Source organism: Sylvia atricapilla, chromosome 2 (genome assembly GCF_009819655.1).
Source record: "Sylvia atricapilla isolate bSylAtr1 chromosome 2, bSylAtr1.pri, whole genome shotgun sequence".
In the NCBI taxonomy this organism is placed as follows: Eukaryota; Metazoa; Chordata; class Aves; order Passeriformes; family Sylviidae; genus Sylvia; species Sylvia atricapilla.
The window spans coordinates 102854832-102870318 of NC_089141.1; the positions used below are offsets into that span (position 1 = coordinate 102854832).

General features: G+C 36.9%; 1 long non-coding RNA gene across 1 annotated transcript in view; it reads right to left on the reverse strand.

Moving 5' to 3' along the window:
• Positions 1-15487, reverse strand: part of LOC136358130 (uncharacterized) — a 311359-nt gene that overhangs the window by 268 nt on the left and 295604 nt on the right. The gene's annotated exons all lie outside the window — the stretch shown is intronic.

Here is a 15487-nt window from a genome sequence, read left to right on the forward strand (position 1 = left end):
GGGTATCAAATAACTGAATGTTTTTCACTGACGATTTCAACATTTAAAATTTTCTTCTTCTGTGCTACAAAAAACAATCCCTACTTTTAATTTTTTTAAACAAAAAATCATTGTAGTAAATTCCCTCAGGGTTGTCCCAAATATAAGCATGTTGTAGAAAATAATCTTTGCTGAAAAGCAAGGAGGAGAACAAGGAGTGTAGGGAAAGAAAATCCTATGTGGCTAAGCTACGTTCACCTATGAACTAAGAATTCACTAGCTGTGCTACTGATCACGGCAATGAATTGAGGTATATTGAAACAGTTTTTGTAAAACTTCCTTATTTGAAAGGTGGTGGAGAGCTAAAATGTCACCTGGAGATTGCAGGGAAGGAATTGTTGGGTAGATCTTGCTTCTGACTGCTGTGGCTGCACCCTATGTCACCATTTCTCCTTCCATCAATAGCTCTAGAAATCCATGGTTTCCAAGATCCTGGTACAGGCAATGGCCTTTAGTAATAGGCCTGTTCCATACTCCCATTTTTATATACCCATGCTGTTGGACATGAGGACTGCAGTTATTTTTGTCAAAAGAGCAACAATACCCATCTGGGCTGTGATGGAGGACATGCTTTCTTCAGATCACACCATTGGCTATATCTTTATGTACCCTTATATAACTGTCCCTTGCTGAAACAAAATTAATTTCTACACTTTTTTTTCCCAGAAATATCATGTCCACTTTTATGAGGAAACAGATTTTGCTTTCACTTCTATCTCTTCGTGAATCTCTAATTTTTTTTTCCAAACTGACACCTGCAGGTATTTCACTTCCATATGTGATATGATTTCTTTCTATGAGAAAATGGGATTAAAAATTATTATGTAGATTGCCTGTCCCCCACCTGTGTATGAATAATCGAACGAGATTTGCAATCTCCTTCTTCTCCCACCACACCCAGGGTTTTCCTCGTCTGAACTACTGATGTTATCAAAATGTGCTGTACCCACATATTCATTTTTCTTCTTGTCATGTATTGATATCACATATCATTTCTTGACTAACAGTTTCTGAATTGTCACAGAATAATAAAAGATCTTAACAATATATTGTTCAAGGAGCCCAGCATTTTATCTTGAAGTATGTCTGGTCAAGCAAATCCTCTGACTTCTATCTGGTTTTAGCTAAGGCATCAACAAATACCTCTTAAACACTCCTGCCTTTCATTTATCTTTCCTAGGTCAGCAGTCTTTACTGTGTTGGGTGTCCTCACAATTAATTGCACTGCATTGCTGAAGATTTAAGATGCCCAGAGAAGTGTCACTGGGTAAATATATTTGGTGTCCTTGTGAGTGCTTGCTGCTGAACTGTCAGGAGAGGGTCAGGAGAGGCTGTGGCTTTGTGTATCTCTCTACCCTAGCTGAGCTGGTAATGAGCTTTGTGGGAGAGCCAATTTCAAATGCACTTTGAGCCCTCTTTGAGAGACAAGCTGCAGTATCCTGGGTCCTGAAGGCTCTTGTCACAATCAGAGGTGTTAGCAAGACCAAGATACAGCCTGATCTCTCTGCCTGGGACAGAAAGCCTTGTGAATGTCTTGTTGGGTTCTATAACCCAGATCACTCCCAGATCACCTTATGATTCAGTGACTGTAGAGAACTGGAGCTGTCAGATACATTTGCTTTTTCAGCTACACTCTGGCAGCCTGACCTCTTATTGCAGTCCTGAAAACTAAAGCACAAACTCCTCTTCTGGTGATCTACTTCATGGCATATAGCCTCTTGTGTCTGACTTTTCTGCATTGCTGTAAAGCATTGCTTTACTCTTAACTCTCTGCATCAATGTTGTCCAAAGGTTGACATTCCTGCCTGTCACAGAGCTATTTGCGTCTGTCATACGAGTCTTGCATAAGCAAACTTTATATTTTCTTTCTTTAATCTCTACTTCAAATATTTATAAGCAATCTGATTTTTTCATTCTGTCTGATAAACAGCTGATGGATGGTTGAAGTTTTTTTTTTTTTCCTTCTTTCTCTGACTCCCTAGTCTTTCTAATCCTATTTCTAGCTACACACTGTGTATCCTTCTCTAACAAGCTATAGTTCTCCTCATATAATTCCTCCCAATAACTCACTTTTTCCAGGAGGCACATGCTATTTTAAGAACTGTGCACTGTCACTTTATGGATTCCTCTCACACTTTTGACACAGCTTTAGAGCTTTAATTTTCATTGGGAAAACAGAGTGTTTGCTTTGCAGATGGAGTGGTAAAGGATTGTAAAAGGATGGAGCTGCTACTGACTCTGGACTCTGTTTTATACCATGTGTGCATGTCCTGGTTTTGGCCAAGGACTGGGTTAAATTTTCACGGTGGCCATGAGGGGGCAGGGCCTGGAGCCATGTGGTCATGGCAAAGACCTGGATATTATTCCATACCATAGAACATCAGTATATAAATTGGGAGAAAACATCAAGCAGCCACCAATGACTGCTCAGGAATGGGCTGACTGGACATTGGTCAGCAGCTGCTGAGCAATTATATTATGTATCACTTGTTCCTCTTGGATTTTATTCTTCTTTATATTCCTTTTTCATTACATTTATTGTTATTAAAATTTATAGTTAGCATTGTTGCCACTAATTATTATAATATATGTATATTTCTTTTTTTAATAAAATTTTTATTTCAATCCATGAGTTTTACTCTTTAATTTGCAATTCTCCCCACCTGGAGTAATTCCACAGCAAGGGAATCAGCCTAGATACATCAGGAGTAACACCTGAAGACACGGGTACTCAAGGTAATTCCCGTGAAAATCTTAATTCAAACAAAATACAGGTGAAAACTCTGAGGGGTCCTGGCAGAAATTAATTGCTTTGTAGCTCTGCAATATTTTTTAGGAGACTCAACAGAAAAAGCTGTGTTTAAGAAGTTCTCCTTGAATTCTTATTCTATCAGTTGTGTGATTTGCAAGGGGCTAAAGCTGAAAGAAGATCAACAGTGATGGGAACCTGAATAATATGGAAATAACTGGAAAGCTTTATTAGAGTTAGATTTTGGAGAAAAAGAAGTTCATTGTGGAGTCCTCTAGCCCACAGAGGAGAGATCTGATCCTGGGTGAGTAGTTATGTACACCACAAGTAGAACTATAAATATACTTTGTTCACAGCTAAGCAGTTCAGAGAGATGTGTGTGGTACAAAGGTTTGGTCCAATTAACACAGTCTGTTGACTTTCTGTATAGAGGATTTAGCAAGGACTGTGATTAAGCTCAGAAATACATGCCTCTTGAATGATTTCTCTGCCTCAGAAGAAAAAAGGCACAGGTGAACTTTTTTAATGGAGGAGGACAAATATATTAAAGCAAGATCTACTGTGCTTTTGAGGTTTATGCAAGAAACAGAAGCATTAGAGCTGGTTGTTGTCATATCCAAATTGTATTTTAAATTACTCTGAGTAAAGATGCATTCTTTGTTTCACAACACATTTTATATACTTCTGTTCCTGTATAGAAATATGATTAATTTTTTTGTGTTTACTGCTAAGGGACATATTCTGATGTCTATACCAGCAAGAGAAAGAAAGTGCATACCCATCAATTTTGCTTAGAATTATTATTCTAATAAATAATCATGTTAATAATTCTGGAGTAATTTCAGCTCCCTGTATCTTAAGAGTCCTTCAGTTATAAATGGAAGTATAATATTTTATGGAGCTTGCTATGTTCCTTTGTAATGTGTAACATTTGTTTTGAAAATCTGTCATTTCACAGGATGCAGAGAAGTACTTGCACATTAAACCCATGACATCAAGGATATATGTTTCTGTCTCAAAGGCTTAGAATCCCTTAGGAGTTTCATAGCTAAGGCAGTACATTTCCTCTCTTTCTAGAAATTTTGGAGCAAAATAGTGTTGAGACTGTGGGAGAAGTGTTAGGCGAGGAGAAGGAAAGCTGTAGACCTGTAAAGACTGGAGGAGCTTGGTGACCTTTATGAAGTGTGCCTCTGTGGAATCTCTCTTCTTGAAGGAAGCAAAATGTATGGCTCCAAATTTGTAAGCAAGTTTCCATGATGTGAACAGTACCATCTTCACTGCAGACTCAGAACTTAAGGGAAATTCACCTAGGGCTTCTGAGAAATGACTAAAAGGCATTTCATTTGGGGAAAGTCAATTTATGAGAATGACTACCTCTGAAAGGTCAGCATAGTGTGTCTAATCTTGTTACAAGTACACATCCATCTTAAAACTCATGATGTGTAATATGTAATCAGGTATCCTAATGACACAGCTGATGATATAATTCTACACCTAGCAGTTTTTCAGGGTTATCCTTAATTACGCCAATGAAAGCAAAAGTTCTTGGATCTTGATTTCTATTTGCAAAATTATTTGGTTGATTTTCTTATTATTCTTTCATTGTTTACTCTCAGAAGGCTGAGGAGAAAATGTATAGATGATTTTTAAATATGTTTGAGAAATCTTTTCATTTTACATGTTTTTCTGGTGAGCCGGGATGCAATTCTGTTTTAAGGACAAAGATAAGTATGTCCTCAAAATCACAAGTTCCTTGGTGCCTATAGAGACAGGCTTTATTACAGATCAGACATGAAGTGTACCCTTGTACAAAACAATATTCCTCATATTTCTTAGAGAAACCTATTTGTAAATGTAAATATTCTGTCAGTGATAACTGATGCCTGGGAAATATGTCAGCAAAACTTAATTTGTTTACTCTATGTAATTTGTTTGTTAATGCACTGTGTATGAATGGAGTGCAATATCAGCATATACATTTTCATTATTCAGATTTATTTGTTGAATTGTGTTGTTGACAGGGCTTGCTGCTACTTTGTGATTAACGCATTAAACAAATTTGTTACTCAGTATTTTTAAAGTAAGTTGTTCTTCTTCAACACAAACAGCACATTGACTGGTTGTTCCTTTAATTTCTGAGTACCATATTTAAGCTCAAGATCCACATGGAGACTCCTCAGCACATAAATGTGAAGTAGTTCATTGAATTTACCTGCAATAGAACTTTTGAATTTTATTATTATTAGCATACCTGTTTTCTAAAATGTCCTTTAAAAAGATCTTAAATATCATTGTGTAGTCACGGTAAGTTTGAATAATAATTCTGAAATGCTTTTCATGGAGAAATTTTGCAGTCAACACTCCAAAATCCACACATAAATAAGTAAGAAAAGAAGAAATAGTTTGACAGTTTCAGTTGCATGGGATGACATTCTAAGTGTCAAGTTGTTGTTCAGAAAGAAGGAAGTGTAGATGTGCTACAGTGGGAACTTTTCTCTGGGTTTTTATGACTATAAGAAGAGATCCAGAATATTATTTGTTAAATTTGAAAATGAAAATCCTCATGAATTATTTACTATACTAGCTGCTTTATGAAAAATAGCTAGATGTTAATTTTAAACTTTTAGGAATTAGAACATGAAGTGTATAGTTATCTTTGAAAATAAATAAATAAAAATAATTTGTGGTTCCAGTGTTGGGATCAAATCCCATGGAATTCATCCTTGTTTTCTTCTATGAAACTGTAGCTATAAATAATTCTGTCTATGTTTTCCCATCATATGCTATGTCAGAATATATTTTGCTTCATGTTAAATTAATATGTATTTTTTATTGTAAAATTTGAAGACAAATATATTTTCAGTGCAAAAATAAAAAAAAAAAAATAGGTGATAGAATCAGGAGTAATTTAGGTTGAGAGGGAAGCCTAATTCAACTCCCTGCGTGAGACGGCCTGATTTTTGCTATGTCCAAGGATATAATTTAAATCTCCTCTGTGTGTACCTGCTTCAATGTTCTAAAACCCTTGCTATTAAGACCTTTTCTCTCTTACAGAACTTCCATTTATGGGGCAATTTGTGTCAGCTGTCTCTTGTGCTTTGGCTGCACACTTTCAAAGCACCTGGCTTTACATCCTTTGTACTCTCTCTTTAGTTTCTTCCTTACTCTGCTCTTCCTGAGTGAACAAACCCAGTTGTCCCATCTCTCCTGGTATGCCATGCACCCCGCACCCCTAACAGTGAGCTGGGCTCATTCCAACGTGTTCATCTCTCTTAAACTGAGGAGGCCACAACTGGACTGAGCACTCCAGATGTCTTTCACCAGGGCTGAGAAAACAGGAGTGTCATATCTCTCAATCTGCCAGCTGTACACTTGACAGCACAGCTCAGGATGTGGTTTGCTTTCTTTGCTCCCTGCAAAGCTACTTTACAGCCAGTCATCCACCAGCCCGTAACAGTTCTTGAGTTAGTCCTCTGAGCTGCAGAAGTTGAAATTTCCTATGGCTGAGCCTGATAAATTTCTTGTAAATTCATTTCCCCTGACTTACAAGGTCCTCCTCTGCAGAAAACTTGTTGGTTTGGTATCATTAACACTCCTCTAGTTTGATGTTATCCATAAACTTTCTCATGATGCACTGCATCTTACCATTCAGGGCAGTTATAAAAACAAAAAACAGTGTTTGCCCCAGTATAATTCCTCCTTCTGAGTATTGCTGGCAATTTTCCATCAAACCTCCAATTACAGCCTTTTCAGTTTGGTAATTTTGAAATAATTTTCTGCTTGCCTAACTGTCCACCCATCAAAGTTTTATTTCCTATTGGTAATAAGATCTTTTGGGAATTTGTGTGGAAGACCTTGCTACATTTAAGGTAAATTTCCTCAACTCTGGTACTCTTGTTCACAAATCCAGTAATTCCTTTGTATAAAATAATGACATCATGCATAGATGGAAAGTCAGCCTTTCTATGTCTTTTGCCATTTGGTCTCTGGCCCCATTAAATAGGGGTCCTATACTTATTGTAATTTAATTCTGTTGGTGACATATACATGGAATGCCTGGTTGTTGCCCTTCACATCCCTTCCCAGTTTCAGTGCCAGCTGAGATATGTCTTTCCTAAATCTTCTCCTTAAGTTAAAACATCATCTCCACATTCCTGCCAGGAGTCCTGTCCTTGTCCACACTCCTGAATACTTCTTTTTTTGAGTTCATTCTTAAGTGCCTTTTTTATCCATGCTTGCCTTTGACCACTCTTACTTAGATTTCTGCACATTGTAGCTGTTCATCTGTGTTCTTTGGGTTGTTCTTGATCAGCTGCTCTGTGCCACTGTCCTTCTGAGCTGCCTCCCATGGGATCCTGCCTCAGACTAATATATACTGTCCTGACACACGAGATTTTGTTCAGCGATGATCATCAGAGTTTTTAAAGAAAAATTTAGTTCACTTTAACAGTGTGTTTCTAGGGCTTGACTCAGCCCACTTGTACTTGATCTCACCCCAGTGGTCTGAGCCAAAAGCAAGTCAAGTCTCACCTAACAGAAACACTGAAGTCTCTGGCCCTGAAGATATAAAGATATCTACACTGATTTAATTGAAAATTAGTATATTCCTACACAGAGAGCTGGATATAGCTCTAAAATTTCTTCAGTTACAGTGTGTTATGCTAATAAAAACACTTGACTCAAAATTAATTTCAACAGAACTGCAAGTCCAGGGAAATGAACCAAATTCAGAGATCTGAGATTGAGCACACACCATCTTGATGCATAAATAGGAAGGAATAAACCAATCCAGATGCAATCTGGAGAAGAAAGATTTTTTCAGTATTTCCTCTTTCTTCACTTACACTTGTCAACTGCTATGAGTGATAGAAGCGTCTCAAATTACCTGACAATTTTATTGACTATACGAAGTCAGTCTGGGTAGGTATTAGTGGAAAGCTAAACAGATTAGATCATTGGAACATTGGATGATTACAGAATTTTAAAATTGTCCTGGTTTTGTACGAGATAGAGTTAGTTTTCTTCTTAGTAGCTATTACAGTGCTGTGGTGTTTTTTTTTTTTTTTTTTTTTTTTTTTTTTTTTTTTTTTTTTTTTTTTATGAGACTAATGCTGATAACACACAGTTATTTCAGTTTTGCAGTGCAGTGCTTATAGTAGGTCATGGCTACTTTGATGTCTCATACTCTGCTATTGAGGAGGTGCACAAGAATCTGTGAGGGATTACAGTCAGGATGTCTGACCCAGACTTGCCAAAGGGAAATTCCATACCATAAAATGTCATGCCCAGTGTATTAACTGGGGAGAGTTTGGCAGAAGGGGCTGATTGTTATTTGGGTACTGGCTGAGCATCAGTCAGTGGGTGGTGGGCAATTGCATTGTGCATCACTTTTCTTTCTTATGTTTTATTTATCTCTGTTTTTTCCCTTCTCTTGTTAAGAGTATAGAAATTTGGCAGAAAATACCCCTCCCCTTGAAAATTTAGCATACCATTTTATTTGAATTTCTTATTCTCTGAGAGTGGATGAGGGTCAGGAAGTTGTCCAAAGGAACTGTGGACACCCCAACTCTTGAAGTGTTCTAGGCCAGGGGGAATGGGACTTTGAGCAACCTGATCTAGTGGAAGATGCCCCTGCCCATGACAGGGGGTTCCAACTAGATGATTTTTAAAGTCCCTTGCAACTCAAATAATTCTGGTTCTATATTTATTATTGGATTTTATTTTATTTCAGTTATTAAAATGTTCTTATACTTTTCTTCTGATTCTCATCGTAATCCCACTGGTGAGTTGAGCAGCTGTTTGGCACTTTGTTGCCATCTGAAGCTAAGCCAGGATAAAGACCTAAGATGAAAATGTCTAACGTGGATCTTACTCCTCTTTGCAAATTCTATCTTTCATAAAAGAGAAGGAAAAATAAGTGCATATCTCTCTATCTATTGATTGATTTATCTGTCTCTCTCCCCATCCATCCGTCCTTGCATCCATCCATCTATCCTTTTTCTATTCTTAAACCAAAACCACTGAGTGCTTCCAGAAAAGGAGATTTAAGAAACTTTTGTATCTTTGTTCTCTAGAAATGCAAGTGACTGCTTTACTTGTCATGTGTTGATAAAGTGTATGGTCTGGAAACCCACACTGAAGATTAAACCAGAGGGTCCAAAAAGTAGTGAGGAACATCTTGGCTATTTCCATTGCCACCTGAAGGAACTCCACCATTTCCAGACTGGAAACAAAGAGATCTGTGAAGATAATGTAAAGAGATGGAGATGAAGTTTATGTTTGCTGTCGACAGTGTGAAATTTATGATGCCTTTACTACTGTTTACTGCTTAATTTGCATGGGTTGTGTAGAAAAAGCATGCTAGATAAATAAACTGCTCAATGAAGAATCTGATCAAGTAAAATTCTGACACACATGTAAATCAGCACTGACCCATATTTCAGCTCAGTTCTCTTATGTCTTTTTTCTTTATTTTTATAATATTCCTGAGTAGGATAAGGAACAGTTTCATTAGATAATAGTAATTTTCATTCTGTATTTTGCCAGGGACTTTGTAATATGTTTTTACCTTTTATTGTCTTAGTCATGCTAGCTTTACTATTCCCCTGGACATTTGTTTTGTGTGGTTTTATATATTTTTAATTGAGTGGCATAATATATTTATTATTTGTTCAGAATAAGAGTATAAATTTATAAGACATACGAATTTCTGCTGAGTCATTATTAAGAATGAGAACTCAGATTGTGTGCCTTTTTTTTTGCTTAACTTTCCACATCCACTGAAAATTCAGCAGAGAAGCTAAATCTTTTATGTCTAATTTTATTGTGTATTGTTAATCTACTTTTCTTTCTGAATTGATAGCTTTGTATGTGCCCTTCTGATCCATGCTGTTGTAAAAGGCATTATAGTATATAAGATATGGTATCTAAATTTATTAGTATATATGACATAACATGTAGCTTTAGACTTATGTTTGTCTCCAACAAAAAAAACCCCACAACCAAAGCAAAACCAAACCAATTGCTTCAGGAATATTTTTTGTCGTATTTTAATTCATTAATTCAGAGAGTCTGGAAGATTACACTGTATGACATAAGATCATACATAATGTAGTCTGAAGTACTTATATGTAAGAATCTTCTTACTCTATAAAGAAGTGTTCTTAAAATCTACATGTTTGAAAAACAAGTCAAAGGATGCTCAGAAAGCTATTAACTTTTCCTTGAGAATTTCAAGGCCTTATTCGGAACTATTCAAAACTATTTTTGCATCTAGAAGACAACAAAGATGTAAATAAAAATAGTGCTGGAAGTTATTGTAATTCGTACTGATAGCCTAGAACTGGTTAATTCCCCAACTACCAAGTGCTAATCGCAACAAGTGGAACACATCATTAAAATGAGAGCTGTTAGTAAAATAGGTGTGATTTTGTGCCTGGTTTCATTTGTTTATATATTTTGCTAATGTATCATAATTAATTTAGTCAAATGGGTAATATATTGTTAAATTCTGCAATGAGTTATATAGAGCCATAGAGATAACAAATGACACCTTGTCATTGTATTGACATTGAAGACTGAAAATAATTACCTCTGCTGATACTACAGTGTAGTTTACACACAAGTGTTTTAAAATGGGTTTAAAAAGTGACAGAAAGCTCAGGTCATTACCTTGTAAAGAATACTCTGAAATCTCTTTTCCCGAGAAGGAAAGACCTTCTTTCCTCAATGTAGGCTCCCAAAAAGCCTTTGAATATCTAAAGACTTACATTTATATCTTTGAATATCTAGAGACTTACATTTATAAAGTAAGCAAATACTTCCAACAGTGACAGTTGAGAGCCTAATGTTGCCCAGGTTCTTTCTTTCACATAAACACATCAGATGTATCATACCTGGCAAAGTCTCCACAAACTTAAAGCTCCCTTCCTCTGAGAAACCCATCAGATTGATAATTGACAGAGTTATGTATTGGGGATTTTTATATTTTACCTTATTTTATTATTGTATTGGTACAATTTAGCTCAGTTTTTCCTTAGAACAGTTCTAGCATGATGGATGTTGAACATTTTTGACAGTGCTCAACAATTTTAATATATACTATTAAATTTAGATGTCATATATGATATAATTTCATCTTAAACATACGTCTACAGTTTATTCACCTTACTATTGATCTTACGTCATACAATGTAATCTTCCAGACTCTTTCTAAATTAATGAATTAAAATACTACGAAAAATATTCTTAAAGTAGTTAGTTTGGTTTTTTGTGTTTTTTTTTTTGTTGGAGGCAAACTTCAGTCTAAAGCTATATGTTATGCAATATATACTATTAAATTCAGATGTCATATATGATGTCATTTCACCTTCTCAAACATGCATTGTTGGCATGCACTCCATACCCTCAGCAGGTGTTTCTACATAGGGAAATGTTTAAGACTCATCCCTTGCATTTCTTCTAAAGTAAAGGAGCCAGAAACATCTTTTTGTCCTGACAGTAATTGGCACAGAGGCATTGATTTGCCTTGGAAAGTGTAGCTCAAAGCCTGCTGCTGATTTCATTGGTACAGGGGCCAAATAGCCCACCTGAACTATTGAGTACTGAAAAGAGAGAACAAAGACGCTTGGTACATTTTCGGGGTGTTATAGAAAGTGTATGGGACCTGTCCCTATACTGTGCTTGGCTTTGGTCTTTCTGTTTGTATTATTTTCTTTCCTTTTTAAAACCTTTTTGATTTTTCAAGACATATCTGATCATTCTGTCTCGCTAATTGATTTAAGCCATTTCCCTGCAAGGGCTGGACCCTCAGAGGTATTGGGAACCCCCATAATACATCTGCAGTTTTTTTCACCTTACTGGACATGTGCTCACATCAGCAGCGTTGAGAAAAGACCTGGATTCCTGTCCCAGGCAGCAGAGGAACCCGAGGCCCTGCAGCCCCCCAGGGCTGCCCAGCTGCAGCAGGGGCTCGCAGTCTCTGTGGCTGAAGAGCTGCTGGCAGCTGAGCTGGTTTGTGGTTTTGTGCTGGCTCAGTTGTCTCCTCACTCTTGTGCTGTGATCTCTGTGTCCATAGCATGAAGGTGAGTAAACTGAGAGGATGCAGGTTTTGACAGAGGAGGGAGTGCATATAAGCGTTGCAAGGTGCACAAAATGAGTTCATCTGTTTTGACTCTATTATACAACCTTATTTCAAATGTGACAATGCTGCATAATTGCTTTTCTTTCCGTTTTTCTGTTGCCATTCTTATTTTGTGTTCCGCTCTCTGCAATATCGTCCCAAGGTTAATTTGTCAATTATAAATAAGAATTAAAGAGACAAAATGTAGAATGAGCATCTCACTGATAGTGTCTGATCATCTTCCCTGTGTACTGAAATGTCTCATTTCTGTTCTCTGAGGATTTTTTTTTCTTGGAGTGTCAAACCTTGGGCAGGGAAGGGAAATGTTGTTTTATGTGTAGGATGGCAATGGGGGAATGAGAATGGGAGATTGCTACCACCAATTAGACAGTTAAAGAAAGAGAATTTTTATATTATTTTCAGACAAAAGAAAGGACAAACATGCTGCTGGTGTAGAGTGTATGATGGATTGGAAAGGACTCTCTCAGGTGTGTTAGATGGGAAGGCACCCATGAATTTGGAGTACAGTAATGCTGCCCAAGTTCTCATTTCACATAAACATATCAGACATATCACACCTAGCAAAGTCTTCACAAACTGAAAGCTCCTTTTCCTCTGAGAAACCCACCAAATTTATAATTGACAGGGTAATGCATTGGGGATTTTTTATTTTATTTTATTTTAATTTAAATTTATTTTATTTTTATTATATTTTTTATATTGTTATTATCTTATTGTTGCAAGTTAGCTCAGTTTTTCCTTAGAACACTTCTAGCATGATGGATTTTGAGCACTTTTGACAGGTAGATCTTCCAACTAGGAGCTTGGTGTCATTGCAGTGGTTTCATAATCTGAATCTCTGTAAATGACTGTGTCAACAAGATATATATAATTCTTCAGTTTGTAATGGTCCAGTTTTGGAAAGTGGATCAAATTTCTCATTCCATCACATAATATATTTTCTTGTAATATTGTTATTTTCCCTTAGGATGGTAGGTTGGTTTGTTTTCTTTTCAAGTAGATATGAAGAAAAAAACAAACAATGCATCTAAAAAAGCTTTGGTTTATTGTTTTTAACATTTCCTTCTCTGGTGAAAAAAATAGACTGTAGCTGTTTATAGAGACTGTTGTGATGAAAAACCTCTGATTTGCAGGTCTTGAGGAAAATTCGATGAACAAGTACCTGTGGGAGAATAGGATGCATTAAAGTTTTAAAATTTGCTTTTTCTGCAATTCAAGTTTCATTTGTCTGTTGAGTTTATATGAGCTTTGTATGTTCCTCATTAGGGAAAAAAATACAGAAAAGGTTTGCAGTGAAAAAAAACCTGCCACATTTCAGTGGTGTTTGTATGACCATGTTGGGTGCACTGAAGCAGGCAGGAAAGCAATGATTATAATCAGATATGATCTTCTGCCTCCCTGTGCCCTGTGCACACTTCTTGCAGCTGTTTTAATAAGAATCTTTGTTGAGAATTTGAGAGATTATATCTAGTTTATTTTGTGCGTTTTACTCAAGATTAGTAAGTGCAGGGAAAGAGTATCTAAATTAAAGTTGTGGGTTTAGTTTGTTTTGTTTAATTTCTTTACTTCATGCACTTCAGTGTTTTCCTCTTTGAATTACTGATTTCCCAGTTTCAGATTGGGAAATGGCTTATTAATACATGATAGTCACAGACAGAATAATTAAAATCTTTGTAACACACGTTAACCATTTCCTGAAATTATTATCAATTTGAATTAGTCATCAGACATGGCAAAAGACAATGCTCTTTCTAGGAAAGCCTCAGAAAAGGCATGTTGTTTAAAAATGAAATCAAAGAACATCTGGTTCAAATGAAATGCAGAAAACATCTTAAATACTCTTCTTATAAGCTGCACACAGCTGCTGAACAGTAGCTGTCCTTCAGCCATCTTTTTTCTCTGAATTCCTTTTTTTGCCAGGTACTCAGGCTGATGGAAACATCTCTTATGAGGAAGGGCTGGAGGAGCTGGGCCTGTTCAGCCCTGAGAAGAAATGGCTGAGAGGAAAACTCATCACTGTCTGTAAGTATTTGAAGAGAGGGTATTGAAAGCATGGGGCATTTTTCAGGCTCCTCTTGGTGCTGCCAAGCAACAGGGAGAGAGGCAATGGGCAGGAACTGATGCACGGGAAGTTCCACCTGAATGTGAGGAAGAACTTCTTCCCTGTGCAGGTGACTGGTGTCACTGTGCAGTCTGTGCAGCTTGCCCAGAGAGGCTGTGAGCACAGGAGATGTTCAAAACCCACCTGGACACAATCCTGTGCCATGTGCTCTGGGATGGCCCTGTTGAGCAGGCAGGCTGGGCCAGATGACCCCACTGTGGTCACCCCCAGGCTGACTCATGCTATGGTTCTGTGATTCCATGAAGACATAGTGGACTCCACTACGTGGAGCATGAAGGAACAGGGTTTCTCCTCTTCCAGGTTTCTGGTTTAGCAACATGCTCTTCATCAGTGCACAATGAGCAACCTTCCTATACACTCAGGGTATCCAGTTTCAGATCTTATGTGTTATATAATTCTACTATTTGTATTAGTGAGGCTGAAGCTGATATTGCACCACATTGCACAGCACAAATGCCCTTGTCTTTTCATCTGCTCTTATTTTCTCATTCTGCTTTTTTAGTTTTTCTGCTTTTCACCCCTCATGGTTCATCCTGTACAGCCTCAGTTCAGCAACTCTATTACACTAGTAGGTGTCTTGGTTATCAAAATGGAAAAAAACAAATAGTTTTTCTTTTTTTTTCTAATTTTTTTGTAGGTACAGCTGAATGGTTAGTTTTCAAAAACAACCCAAAAGTTAAGGAAATGCAATCCTTCTTCTGAGTCACAGAGACGTGCAATATGTCACAGTACTATTGTGGCTTAAGTGCCATAGAATGCTGTCCTAGCTGCTTTGCTGGTGGAGCCCTATGCTTCCTCTCACTGTATACAACTTCCTTTTCTTTCTGAGCTTTATTTCCTTTGAAATAAACTTTTTTATTTTTACTTTTCCACTGCAGTTAAAAATTAGTGGAATACTACTGCTTGCTGGCATTTACTGATTTCAGTGTGAGTTTTGGTAAATATCTGCATCTCTAGTGAATTGAAAATGAAGAGGTTTAGGTCAAGAGAGAGTGTGAACTCTTGAGTTCAAATCATTCCTGTTGCTCTTCTGTTTGACTTTTGGCAAATTTCCCTGAATGCATTGCATAAAAGAGGAAATGCAATGAAGATTGTAGAAATTTGCTGTTATAGAAATATAAACCATAAGGTTAAATAGTAGAAATATATAGTTAAAAATTAGATGTAAAAAAAAGAGAAAAATATTAGGAAAAGAAGATTACAGCAGGTGAATCTCCTTGTGACTTAAGTAAAATACAGCAAGATCCTTAATATTTTGCTCTATGCAAGGGAATTTCCCAGGTTATGAGGAACTAGTGTAGGACACTGCTCAACACTTTCATGGTAAAGGTGCAAAACAATCTCTGAGCTGTCTCTAGTGGATAAAAACTATAAAACCAGCATTAACTCTGATCTCCATCTCCTGCACAAAATGGAAGAATGAGATCTGAGCTGA